The sequence below is a fragment of the Lolium rigidum genome, chromosome 7 (assembly GCF_022539505.1).
Source record: "Lolium rigidum isolate FL_2022 chromosome 7, APGP_CSIRO_Lrig_0.1, whole genome shotgun sequence".
NCBI classification, from domain to species: Eukaryota; Viridiplantae; Streptophyta; class Magnoliopsida; order Poales; family Poaceae; genus Lolium; species Lolium rigidum.
Genome location: NC_061514.1, coordinates 327,119,888 through 327,132,014, shown reverse-complemented (window position 1 = coordinate 327,132,014; position 12,127 = coordinate 327,119,888). Strand labels below are relative to the sequence as shown.

Sequence of the window (12,127 nt, the reverse complement as noted above, 5' to 3'; positions counted from 1 at the left end):
TACTTCCCTCTGCGAAGGGCCTTCTTTTACTTTATTGTTTAGTCAGTTTACCTACTTATTTATATCTTAGAAGCAAACACTTGTGTGAACTGCGTGCATTGATTCTTACATGTTCACCTATTGCACTTGTTATATTACTTTGTGTTGACAATTATCCATGAGATAAACATGTTGAAGTTGAAAGCAACTGCTGAAACTTATATCTTCCTTTGTGTTGTTTCAAAGCTTTCTACTAAGAATCTATTGATTTATGAGTTGACTCTTATGCAAGTCTTATTGATGCTTGTCTTGAAAGTACTATTCATGAAAAGTTTTTGCTATATGATTCAATTGTTTACTCATTGTGTTTACCATTGCTTCGAATCACTGCATTCATCTCATATGCTTTACAATAGTATTGATCAAGATTATGATAGCATGCCACTTCAGAAATTATCCTTGTTATCGTTTACCTACTCGAGTAGGAACTAAGCTTGGGGATGCTTGATACGTCCCAAACGTATCTATAATTTCTTATGTTCCATGCTACTTTTATGATGATACTCACATGTTTTATACACACTTTATGTCATTATTATGCATTTTCCGGCACTAACCTATTGACGAGATGCCGAAGAGCCAGTTGTTGTTTTCTGCTGTTTTTGGTTTCAGAAATCCTACAAAGGAAATATTCTCGGAATTGGACGAAATCAACGCCCAGGACCTTATTTTTCCACGAAACTTCCAGAAGAACGGGGGAGATACGAAGTGGGGCGACGAGGCGCCGACACCACAGGGCCGCGCGGCCAAGGGTGGGGCCGCGCCGCCCTATGGTGTGGGGCCCTCGTGCCTCCACCAACCCTACCCTTCCGCCTACTTAAAGCCTTCGTCGCGAAAACCCCAGTACTGTGAGCCACGATACGGAAAACCTTCCAGAGACGCCGCCGCCGCCAATCCCATCTCGGGAGATTCAGGAGATCGCCTCCGGCACCCTGCCGGAGAGGGGAATCATATCCCGGAGGACTCTTCATCACCATGATCGCCTCCGGATTGATGTGTGAGTAGTTCACCCCTGGACTATGGGTCCATAGCAGTAGCTAGATGGTTGTCTTCTCCTCATTGTGCTATGATGTTAGATCTTGTGAGCTGCCTATCATGATCAAGATCATCTATTTGTAATGCTACATGTTGTGTTTGTTGGGATCCGATGAATATGGAATACTATGTCAAGTTGATTATCAATCTATCATATATATGTTGTTTATGTTCTTGCATGCTCTCCGTTGCTAGTAGAGGCTCTGGCCAAGTTGATACTTGTAACTCCAAGAGGGAGTATTTATGCTCGATAGTGGATTCATGCCTCCATTGAATCTGGGACAGTGACAGAAAGTTCTAAAGTTGTGGATGTGCTGTTGCCACTAGGGATAAAACATCAATGCTTTGTCTAAGGATATTTGTGTTGATTACATTACGCACCATACTTAATGCAATTGTCTGTTGTTTGCAACTTAATACTGGAAGGGGTTCAGATGATAACCTGAAGGTGTACTTTGGCGTAATGCCCTGATTAAATCTCATAGTACTCATCGTGATATATGTATGTGCATTGTTATGCCTTCTTTATTTGTCAATTGCCCAACTGTAATTTGTTCACCCAACATGCTATTTATCTTATGGGAGAGACACCACTAGTGAACTATGGACCCCGGTCCATTCTTTACATCTAAAATACAATCTACTGCAATTCCTGTTCTTTACTGTTCTTCGCAAACAAACATCATCTTCCACACTATACATCTAATCCTTTGTTTACAGCAAGCCGGTGAGATTAACAACATCACTGTTACGTTGGGGCAAAGTACTTTGATTGTGTTGTGCAGGTTCCACGTTGGCGCCGGAATCCATGGTGTTGCGCCGCACTACACTCCGCCACCAACAACCTTCACGTGTTCCTTGACTCCTACTGGTTCGATAACCTTGGTTTCTTACTGAGGGAAAACTTGATGCTGTGCGCATCACACCTTCCTCTTGGGGTTCCCAACGGACGTGTGTCTTACACGCCATCAAGCTCTTTTTCTGGCGCCGTTGCCGGGGAGATCAAGACACGCTGCAAGGGGAGTCTCCCACATCCAATCTCTTTACTTTGTTTTTGTCTTGCTTTACTTTATTTTATTTACTGCTTTGTTTGCTCTTTATATCAAAAATACAAAAAAATTAGTTGCTAACTTTACTTTATTTACTGTCTTGTTCTCCATATTAAAAACACAAAAAATTAGTTACTTGCATTTACTTTATTTACCTTTTGTTTATTTCATCATGTTTCCTCCTAAGTTCACTCTAAAAGATATACCGGTAGGACGAGGATCTATCATTGGAAGAGATAATATAGAAGATTTTTCACTCATGTTAGTACAGCTGAAGATTTTGAAGATAGACACCTGGTAGAACTTGCTCCTACTTATGAAATTGCTGCTGCTTCTTTAGTACACATGTTGGAAGCTAGATTTGTTAATCTCAACCCCGTAATGCAACATATGTTTCTTACACTCTGTGATATGGAGGAAGGAGAAAAGAAAGATTTTGTCTTAGAAACCCTTCTTAAAGAATTTGGTGATGTAGCAAGAGAAGCTAGAAAAGTCTTTTTTAAATATAAGATGTTTGGCTCTTATACCAACTTTGCTAGTACCCTCGAAAAAATGGAAAAAGATAGATTAAAGTACACTAATAAAATTAATTGTGAAGGGAAGATTAAGACATCAATACCTTGCAAGCTTTTAGGAATGTGCGAGGCACTAGAAAAGAATTATGATTGGATTGTTCCTGAAAATTTGTTTGATGAGAATAGCAAGCCTAAGAGTAAGAAAAAAGGGGCCTCTGAAATTTACATAGATAAGATACAATGCATAGTTGAGAAAACTCTAAACCCCTATGTTGATGCTTCATCTCTTGATAATACTTGATTCACACTTTCTGCGCCTAGCTGAAAGGCGTTAAAGAAAAGCGCTTATGAGAGACAACCCATTATTTTACTTCTGCACTTTTGTTTTATATTTGAGTCTTGGAAGTTGTTACTACTGTAGCAACCTCTCCTTATCTTTATTTTATTGCATTGTAGTGCCAAGTAAAGTCTTTGATAGTAAAGTCAATACTAGATTTGGATTACTGCGCAGAAACAGATTTCTTGCTGTCACGAAATTTAGCAGCCCCTTCTGTAGGTAACTCATAAAAATCTGCCAATTTACGTGCGTGATCCTCAGATATGTACGCAACTTTCATTCAATTTGAGCATTTTCATCTCAGCAAGTTAAGTGCCCCAGAAAAATTCGTCTTTACAGACTGTTCTGTTTTGACAGATTCTGCCTTTTATTTCGCATTGCCTGTTTTGCTATGTTTGATGGATTTCTTTGTTCCATTAACTTTCAGTAGCTTTGTGCAATGTCCAGAAGTGTTAAGAATGATTATGTCACCTCTGAATATATGAATTTTCAATTATGCACTAACCCTCTAATGAGTTTGTTTTGAGTTTGGTATGGAGGAAGTTTTCAAGGGTCAAGAGAGGAGGATGATACAATATGATCAAGAAGAATGAAAAGTCTAAGCTTGGGGATGCCCCCGTGGTTCATCCCTGCATATTTTAAGCAGACTCAAGCATCTAAGCTTGGGGATGCCCAAGGCATCCCTTCTTCATCGACAACTTATCAGGTCACCTCTAGTGAAACTATATTTTTATTCCGTCACATCTTATGTGTTTTACTTGGAGCGATTGTTAGTTTTTATTTTTTGTTTTTGTTTGAATAAAATCGGATCCTAGCATTCTTTATGTGGGAGAGAGACACGCTCCTTTGTTGCATATGAACACATGTGTTCTTAACTTTATCTTTAATGTTCATGGCGAAGGTTGAAACTGCTTCGTTCATTGTTATATAGTTGGAAACAGAAAATGCTTCATGTGGTAATTGGTATAATGTCTTGAATAATTTGATACTTGTCAATTGTTGTGCTCATATAGATCATGTTTAAGCTCTTGCATCATGTACTTTGCACCTATTAATGAATAACTACATAGAGCTTGTTAAAATTTGGTTTGCATGATTGATCTCTCTAGCTAGAGTCTAGATATTTTCTGTTTAAGGTGTTTGAACAACAAGGAGACAGCGTAGAGTCTTATAATGCTTGCAATATGTTCATATGTAAGTTTTGCTGTACCATTTTATACTTGAGTTTGCTTCAAACAACCTTGCTAGCCTAGCCTTGTATTGAGAGAGATTTCTTCTCGTGCATCCAAATCCTTGAGCCAAAAACCATGCCATTTGTGTCCACCATACCTACCTACTACATGGTATTTCTCTGCCATTCCAAAGTACATTACTTGAGTGCTACCTTTAAAATTCTATTCTTTGCCTTTACAATATATAGCTCATGGGAAAAATAGCCTTAAAAACTATTGTGGTGAAGAATATGTAGCTATGTATCTTATTTCTTAATAAGTTGCTTGTTGAGCGGTAACCATGTTTCTGGGGACGCCATCAACTTTTACACCTTTGTTGAATATCATGCGAGTTGCTATGCATGTTCGTCTTGTCTGAAGTAAGGACGATTTTCATGATCAAATGGTTTGAGTATGCATATTGTTAGAGAAGAACATTGGGCCGCTAACTAAAGCCATGAATCATGGTGGAAGTTTCAGTTTGGACATCAATCCTCAATCTCTTATGAGAATATTATCTGTTGTTGAATGCTTATGCATTAAAGAGAAGTCCATTATCTGTTGTCTATATTGTCCCGGTATGGATGTCTAAGTTGAGAATAATCAAAAAGCGAGAAATCCAATGCGAACTTTCTCCTTAGACCTTTGTACAGGCGGCATAGAGGTACCCCTTTCTGACACTTGGTTGAAACATATGTTATGCAATGATAATCCATGTTAATCCAAGCTAATTAGGACAAGGTGCGAGCACTATTGGTATACTATGCATGAGGCTCGCAACTTATAAGATGTCTTATACATAACACATATGATTTATTACTACCGTTGACAAAATTGTTTCTATGTTTTCAAAATGAAAAGCTCTAGCACAAAAATAGTAATCCATACTTCCCTCTGCGAAGGGCCTATCTTTTACTTTATTGTTTAGTCAGTTTACCTACTTCTTTCTATCTTAGAAGCAAACACTTGTGTGAACTGTGTGCATTGATTCTTATATGTTCACCTATTGCACTTGTTATATTACTTTGTGTTGACAATTATCCATGAGATAAACATGTTGAAGTTGAAAGCAACTGCTGAAACTTATATCTTCCTTTGTGTTGCTTCAAAGCTTTCTACTAAGAATCTATTGCTTTATGAGTTGACTCTTATGCAAGTCTTATTGATGCTTGTCTTGAAAGTACTATTCATGAAAAGTCTTTGCTATATGATTCAATTGTTTACTCATTGTCTCTACCATTGCTTCGAATCGCTGCATTCATCTCATATGCTTTACAATAGTATTGATCAAGATTATGATAGCATGTCACTTCAGAAATTATCCTTGTTATCGTTTACCTACTCGAGGGAGAGTAGGAACTAAGCTTGGGGATGCTTGATGCGTCCCAAACGTATCTATAATTTCTTATGTTACATGCTACTTTTATGATGATACTCACATGTTTTATAAACACTTTATGTCATTATTATGCATTTTCCGGCACTAACCTATTGACGAGATGCCGAAGAGCCAGTTGCTGTTTTCTGCTGTTTTTGGTTTCAGAAATCCTACAAAGGAAATATTCTCGGAATTGGGCGAAATCAACGCCCAGGATCTTATTTTTCCACGAAGCTTCCAGAAGACCGGGGGAGATACGAAGTGGGGCGACAAGGCGCCGACACCACAGGGTCGCGCGGCCAAGGGTTGGGCCGCGCCGCCCTATGGTGTGGGTCCCTCGTGCCTCCACCAACCCTACCCTTCCGCCTACTTAAAACCTTCGTCGCGAAAACCCCAGTACCGAGAGCCACGATACGGAAAACCTTCCAGAGACGCCGCCGCCGCCAATCCCATCTCGGGGGATTCAGGAGATCGCCTCCGGCACCCTGCCGGTGAGGGGAATCATCTCCCGGAGGACTCTTCATCACCATGATCGCCTCCGGATTGATGTGTGAGTAGTTCACCCCCGGACTATGGGTCCATAGCAGTAGCTAGATGGTTGTCTTCTCCTCATTGTGCTATGATGTTAGATCTTGTGAGCTTCCTATCATGATCAAGATCATCTATTTGTAATGCTACATGTTGTGTTTGTTGGGATCCGATGAATATGGAATACTATGTCAAGTTGATTATCAATCTATCATATATATGTTGTTTATGTTCTTGCATGCTCTCCGTTGCTAGTAGAGGCTCTGGCCAAGTTGATACTTGTAACTCCAAGAGGGAGTATTTATGCTCGATAGTGGGTTCATGCCTCCATTGAATCGGGGACAGTGACATAAAGTTCTAAGGTTGTGGATATGCTGTTGCCACTAGGGATAAAACATCAATGCTTTGTCTAAAGATATTTGTGTTGATTACATTACGCACCATACTTAATGCAATTGTCTGTTGTTTGCAACTTAATATTGGAAGGGGTTCGGATGATAACCTCGAAGGTGGACTTTTTAGGCATAGATGCATGCTGGATAGCGGTCTATGTACTTTGTCGTAATGCCCCGATTAAATCTCATAGTACTCATCGTGATATATGTATGTGCATTGTTATGCCTTCTTTATTTGTCAATTGCCCAACTGTAATTTGTTCACCCAACATGCTATTTATCTTATGGGAGAGACACCACTAGTGAACTGTGGACCCCGGTCCATTCTTTACATCTGAAATACAATCTACTGCAATTCATGTTCTTTACTGTTCTTCGCAAACAAATATCATCTTCCATACTATACATCTAATCCTTTGTTTACAGCAAGCCGGTGAGATTGACAACCTCACTGTTACGTTGGGGCAAAGTACTTTGATTGTGTTGTGCAGGTTCCATGTTGGCGCCGGAATCCCTGGTGTTGCGCCGCACTACACTCCGCCACCAACAACCTTCACGTGTTCCTTGACTCCTACTGGTTCGATAACCTTGGTTTCTTACTGAGGGAAAACTTGCTGCTGTGCGCATCACACCTTCCTCTTGGGATTCCCAACGGACGTGTGTCTTACACGCCATCAGTGGCCATCTTCATTAATCCATCAGCTCCCAGACGCAAATCTTCAGCATCTTTTTCGCCATGAAGACATGCCCAGTATTTCATAAAGACAGTGGAATAACTGATTAATTCGACAGGATCTTTGATCAATTTGTGATCAAAGCAAGATCTATTTCTAAGCTTCCATATCGCCCAGCAGATCGCAGCCAGCAACCCTGCAATCTGCGTGTTTCTACTTGCAGGAATGAATTGTGGTATCCACCAGAAAAATTGTGTGAATGAGCCAGGTCTTGATTTTGCCCCAACCAAATTACCAACTGCACTCCAAAAAAAATTTTGCGGCTGGACAGGAGAACAAAAGATGTGAGATATTTTGAAGACCATTGCAGAACTGACAGGTAGCACTTCCTTGCCAATTTCTTTTCAGCAAATTGTCTTTTGTGGCAATGGCATTATGCCAAATCATCCACAGCCAGATCTTGATCTTCAAAGGAATTCTACTCTTCCAAAGGTGTTTGAAGGTTCTATCTCTGCCATTGCTGCAGAAATGATTATAAACTGATTTGGCAGAAAACTTGCCACTTTTTGTCCACTTCCAGTGGGGTTTATCTTGCACATCAATTAACACAGTTTGTGACATAATTTGGTTCAGTCCATGAATCTGCAAAGCAATATCAGGTGTCATCCACCTTCTGAAGGAAAAATTCCAGTTCATGTCTACAGCAGCTGCAACTGTCACATTTTGTTCAATACAGATGTCATAAATTTCTGGAAATATATCTTTCAGGGGGATTTGATCACACCATGCATCACACCAGAAGCTTGTATCTTTACAATTTCCCACCTTCATCCTTCTTCCTTTCAGTAAATCTGTTTCACCTGTACCATGTCAGGCCAGAGGGGGGAGTCTCCAGGTTTTTTCCTTGTATGGAACACACCACCATGGTTCATATACTTATGTTTCATCAAATCCTGCCAAGGGCCTGTTTCACTTTCCAATTTCCACCACCATTTGCACATTAAACTGATGTTGAATAATTGGAGATTTTTTAGACCCAAGACACCTTTTCTCTTTGGTTTACAAATCCATTTCCATTTAACAAAATGATATTTCTTTTTATCAGCACTTCCAGCCAAAAAGAAAGATCTGATAGGGTTGTCAAATTGTTCAATAGTTGTTTTGTGGAGCAACCTCATGGACATCTGATAAACAGCCACATTGGACAGGCAGGCATCAATCTTGATAACTCTCCCTCCAATGGACATGGCATTCCCCACCCAACCACTCATTTTTTTTCTTTGTCTTTTCACCCAGCAACTGTTGGTCTTCTTGCACAAACAGGAGTGCCTAGATATTTAATGGGCCAATTCCCCTGCTGACAGTGAAAAAGGGAAGCAAAGAAATGGGCTTTCATCTCATCATCTAGTATCAACATGACCTCACTTTTTTCAAAGTTGATTTTGAGTCCAGACATAGTTTCAAAAATATACAAGATGAGTTTCAGATTCACAACTTGTTCAGCATCATCCTGAATGAGCAGAATAGTGTCATCAGCATATTGTAGTAAGGCAATACCATTCTCCACCAGATTATCTGCAAGTCCTGTGATGAGACCATTCTGTTGTGCCAGAGATATCATCTTGGACAAGCTGTTGGCAGCCATATTGAACAGAAAAGGGGCAAAAGTATCTCCTTGTCTCACACCTTTACAACTAGCAAAATATGGACCACCATTATCATTCACTTTCACACTCAAGGTACCATTTGTTACCACATTTTTAATCCAGACAAGCCAACTGTCACTGAAGCCCTTCTGTGAACAACAGTAAAACAAAAATTTCCAGTTTACTTCGGGGGTTTGATGAGTAGACAACAGTTTCTCCATGACTGGAGTCACTCTGACAGTAAGGATTTTGGTGAAAATTTTGAACAAAACTTGCAATAAGAAAATAGGCATGTACTTTTGGATCCTATCAGCTTCATCACTTTTTGGAATTAAGGTAATAATACCATAATTAATACTGGCAAGGTCAATTTTGTGTTCATGTAAATCATGAAACACTGTCATAATATCCCTTTTGATAATGTCCCAGCATGCTTGATAAAATTCGATGGGGAATCCATCAGGCCCTGCTGCCTTGTTCTTCTCCATCTGATCCACCACCTCTTTAACTTCCTTTTCAGTGAATTTTCTGGACAAAGTCTCCCTGTCTACATCATCCAGTTTTTCTGCATTATTCCATATTTCTGCATTCAATCTAACCCCTCTATCTTCTGCAGGACCAAAGAGATCTTTGTAAAACAGAGTGGCATGGTTCAACAAAGCATCATCACCTTGAATTATAGAATCACCATTTTTCAAAGAGAAAATCTTAGATTTTCTTTTGCAACCATTAGCCATTCTATGAAAGTAAGCTGTATTACTATCCCCTTTTAACAACCAATTATCTCTTGCTCTTTGTCGCCAGAAGCATTCCTCTTTATCTAGAATATCAAGCATTTCTTGTTGCAGTGCAGTTCTTCTTTGAATATCAGAAGCCAACAAAGGGGAAAATTCTTCTTTCATTTCCAGATCAGCAAGCAAGAGAGAAATTTCACTCTTCCTTTTTTTATCTCTCCCCCTTAAATTGTGTCCCCAACCCTTCAAACTATTCTTGACAGCCTTGAGTTTTTTCTGAACTCTGTCCAGACTGTTCCTTGCTCTAAAATTTTCCGATGGGAGGGCCGGAAGGCTTTGATGAGGACGCGCGAACCGATCGCTCCACACCCCCGCCCGCGAAATCAAAAAATAAACCATAGAACCACGTGCGCCTGACCCTAGTTGCTTCCCGATCGACGACCTCGGCGTGATGCCGTGACCAAGGCCAACTTCCAGTCCTTGTACCTCGGCAACTGCAGCGCCGGTGGTGGCCACCTTGAGCGACCGGCTCCCGGAGATCAACCTGACGCGCGTCGACTGCCGGGAGATGAGCTGGGTGCAGTACGTGGCCTACATATACTTCGGCGACGCCATCAACAGCACCCCACTATAGGCCCTCCTGCTCAACCGCACCATGACCCTCGGCCGCTTCTACAAGAACAAGTCCGACTACGTCAAGGAAGCCCTCACCAAGGACGCGTCGGAGAAGATCTTCACATGGCCCACCGGCGCCGCCGAGGGGCAGCTCGTCCTCGAGCCGCAAGGCGGGAGGATGGGGAGCATCACCGCCGACGACACGCCCTTCCCGCACCGCGCCAGCGTGCTCTATAACATCCAGTACCTTGAGTCGTGGATCGGGGGCAACAACACCACAACGCCGAGCTGGATCAGCACCATATGCGACTTCATGGAGCCGTTGGTCAGCAAGAACCCCAGAGCCGCCTACGCCAACTACCGGGACCTGGACATCGGCGTGAACCAGGTGGTCAGCGGCGTCAGCACCTACGAGAGTGGCAAGGTGTGGGGCGAGAGGTACTTCGGGGGGAACTTCCAGAGACTCGCCATGATCAAGCGGAATGTGGATCCCGTTGACTACTTCCGCAACGAACAGAGCATGCCGCCGCTTCTCTCTTGATCAGGAAAAATGAGCGGTTTTTCCGGAGAGCCGTTAGGAGGGCGATTTTGGGCGATCGCGTCGGACTCCGACGAGGATGATGAAGTCGTCGGTGATCTATCGTCGGCATCTGAATCTCCCTTCCCTGCGCGTCTCTCCACATCGTCATTTTCGTATGTTTGTAGGTCACCGGAGCCCACCGCCTGTGATCTGCCCAGGATGTCGACGATCGCGCTGATGCAGAAGGAAAAGAAGAGAAGGTTGCAGAGGGAGATGAGCGGCGTTCTAGGTATGATTTCTGCTTCTCCAAAGCTTCCTTCGATTGTGGATTCCACAGTTCGTTCGCCGCTGGCGATGAAGGAACCAGTGATACCACCATCGACTTTCCTGCTTGAAACTTTTGATGCAAAGGAATGGGTTCTTGTTCAACGGAGACGGAATTTACGAGTTGCATCTCGTGGAAAACATGGATCACTGCTGATGTGTTCATCGGTAAATCGACAGACTTCTGTTCAAAATTCGATGTGTTCATCGATAGATCGACGAAAGAGTTCCAACATGAATTTTTCCCCTAATCATGAAGTGGGCCATGTGGGCCATAATGCAAGGGAGAAGCGGACTTTTTCAAAGGAGCAGATGGGCTCAGAATTAGCGTTCGATCCGTTGGTTCAGATCACCTCTCCGATCCGATTAACTGGAGGGTTCTGTCGACTTCTAGGGTTGTCATCCAGAAGGGTTTTCCACCCGGCACCAATTGTCTCGCCATCTATCGCAGAGGCGGCGGCTGGCCTTGTAGCCATGGCTAATCGAGGCGGCGGCTCTAATCCCAACCGGGGAAGAGGACAAGTTGGTGGTGGAGGGCGCGGCAATGGTGCTGGATGGTGGAACGGAGGAGCAGGTTTTGGCCCTGGACGTGGCAACAACTACTATGAAGGTAGCTCTAGTGGTACTGCTGGACAGGATGAAGGGTATAACAGGGGCTCTGATGATCAAGGTGGAGGTTTTGATGGGGTTTTTCGTGCTGGACCATCAAACTATGAAGGGGGCAGGCCAAGGTTTAACAACGGGTCTGGTTATCACCGGGGCCCTGATCGTCGCAAATTTGGTGGCCAGGGGAACTACAATTTTCGTAGGGCGAATAATGGCTACAATACTCGTGAAGTGAGCAATAGGAGCACTTTCATTGCTAGGAATTATGTGACGGACTCGGGAGGTTTAACAGAACAACAAAGTCTGTTGGTGAAGGAGATGGCTAGTGCTTTAGCTAAACAACTAGCAGAGATGTCTAAGCAAGGTGGACAACCAGGGAATCCGGCAGTTCAGCCACCTGTAGTGCTCACTGCTAATCAACCTACAGCTGCAACTAGGGAAGGTCTTGGCAGCCGGAGAGCGGAAGAAACGTTGCTCGCTGTTGCTGGGATAACACCTCGAGTCGTTGGTGTTACCGCAAA

General features: G+C 42.5%; 1 pseudogene; it reads left to right on the top strand.

Annotated features, from left to right (window-relative positions):
* Positions 1-9,026: 9,026 nt before the first annotated feature.
* Positions 9,027-10,697, top strand: LOC124673374 (annotated as a pseudogene).
* Positions 10,698-12,127: the final 1,430 nt, after the last annotated feature.